The sequence below is a fragment of the Arachis hypogaea genome, chromosome 19 (genome assembly GCF_003086295.3).
Source record: "Arachis hypogaea cultivar Tifrunner chromosome 19, arahy.Tifrunner.gnm2.J5K5, whole genome shotgun sequence".
Classification (NCBI taxonomy): domain Eukaryota; kingdom Viridiplantae; phylum Streptophyta; class Magnoliopsida; order Fabales; family Fabaceae; genus Arachis; species Arachis hypogaea.
In genome coordinates, this window is record NC_092054.1 from 49,242,680 (window position 1) to 49,244,903 (window position 2,224).

The following is a 2,224-nucleotide window of genomic DNA, read 5'->3' on the forward strand; positions in this document are numbered from 1 at the left end:
ACACCATTGGTCTTCACTGTGTTACATATCCTCAGGAAGGTGGATAGGTGCTGGTTTGGATCTTCCAAGGGGCCTCCTCCATAAGAACAGTTGTTCTGCACCAAGGTGATGAGTTGGGGCTTCAATTCAAAGTTATTTGCATCGACATTTGGGGTAAGGATGCTACTCCCACAATGCCTTGGATTAGCAAATGTATATGAAGCCAAGACTCTCCTCTGTGGTTGACCATTATTGTTGGCCATTCTCACTGGTGGATTTGTTGGATTTGTTGAGTGTTCCTCCAATTCATGATATTCTTCATCTGATTCTTCCTCTCCAGCAACATTTTTTTCTCTTGCTTCTCTTCTTAGCCTTCGGAGGATTCTTTCGTCAGTTTCATGAAAGGTAGGGATCTCTCTTCTTGTATCTGACATACAAGCAAAACACAAGAATCACACAATACCAGAAAAGCAATAACACTTCAATCCATGGCTGAAGTGAAATATTAGTTAGCTTAGGCAAAAATTCAAACAGTTAGCGTGTTAGTCAAAAGTTAAAGAAACAGAAAATAAAAATGCTAGATCTAGATCTCCACTTCACTTAATCATTGTCAATCTAATCAATCCCCGGCAACGGCGCCAAAAACTTGATGTGTATTTTCGGAAAACGAATTCCAAACACACAAATCTAACCGGCAAGTGCACCGAGTCGCATCAAGTAATAAAAACTCATGGGAGTGAGGTCGATCCCACAGGGATTGAAGGATTGAGCAATTTTAGTTTAGTGGTTAATTTAGTCAAGCGAATCAAGATTTGGTTGAGTGATTTATGATTTACTGAATTTAAATTGCATGAAAAGTAAAGGAATGGATAAATTGCATGAAATTAAAGAGGACAGAAAATAAAGGGCCGAATCTTAAAGAACAAGAAATTAAATGGCAGAAACTTAGAACGCAAGAAATGTAAATTGCAAAATCTTAAAGTGCAAGAAATGTAAATGGCTTGAATTGTAAAGGGAATTGGGAAGTGAATTTGCAGAATTTAAACAAGGAAAAGTAAAATTGCAACAAACAGGGATGTAGAAGATGGATTCGATTGAACCGGATCTTTGATAAAAATGGGAATCAGCTTGGTGTAGCAACGAAACAAGGAAATTGAAATTCAAAGCTGTAGATCTCAGGACTCAAGAGACTAGATAACCAAGTCTAGATCTCACTGCCTTCCTAGATCCAGCAAGAACAATTGCAAGGGAAATAAAGAAAAGTAAATTGCAGAGAGAATAGAAGAAGAAGCAATTAACAGAAAAGGAAATTCAATTAAGCAGAAAATTAAACAAGATCTCAAGGTGAGATTGAAACAGAAGTTCTTCAATTCTTCACCCAAGATCCGAAGCAAGAAAAGTAAAAAGTGCTCAAGCAAGAACAAGGAAGAAGAGAGATCAATTCTCCTTCCCAATTCTCTAGAATTCTAAAACAACAATTCAAAAAATGTAAAGGTGAGCTCTCTGTAAGTATCTAAGAATTCTCCACCGAAAAGCTCTCCGAAAAACTTAAATCCTAAGCTATTTATACACTTTCTTTAAATGGTCTTCAAGCCTTGAATTGGGCCTTTGTTCTTGATGGAATTGGGTTGATAAAGGCCTTGGTTGATTGCTCTTGGAGTTGGAGAAAGATCCATTGTGAACCGGGTTGAAAAACATAAAAGCTTGAGTAAAAGTTTGAGTAAAAGTTTGAGGTCAAACTTTTACTCAAACTTTTTATACCAGATGGCTTCACCTTGCTGCTACCAATGTTTGAGCCAAAGTTTGAGGTCAAACTTTTGCTCAAACGTTGGCCCCCTTGTAAATGTGTGTTGCGCCAACGTTTGAGCAAAAGTTTGACCTCAAACGTTGGCGCAAGCTTTTTCCTCCAGGGTGTGCAAGTGTGGCGCCAACGTTTGAGCAAAAGTTTGACCTCAAACGTTGGCGCAAGCTTTTTCCTCCAGGGTATTGATTTTGTGATGCCAACGTTTGCCAAAAAGTTTGAGGCAAACGTTGGCTCAAGCTTTTCTCCTAAAAGTTTGAGCTAAAGTTTGAGGTCAAACTTTTGCTCAAGCTTTTTTCCCAAAAGTTTGAGCTAAAGTTTGAGGTCAAACTTTTGCTCAAGCTTTTTTTCCTCTGGAGTTTTTTCAACTCTTTTAAAAGTTTGAGCTAAAGTTTGAGGCAAACTTTTGCTCAAACTTTTTGTTCTCTCTTGCTCCTAGCCATT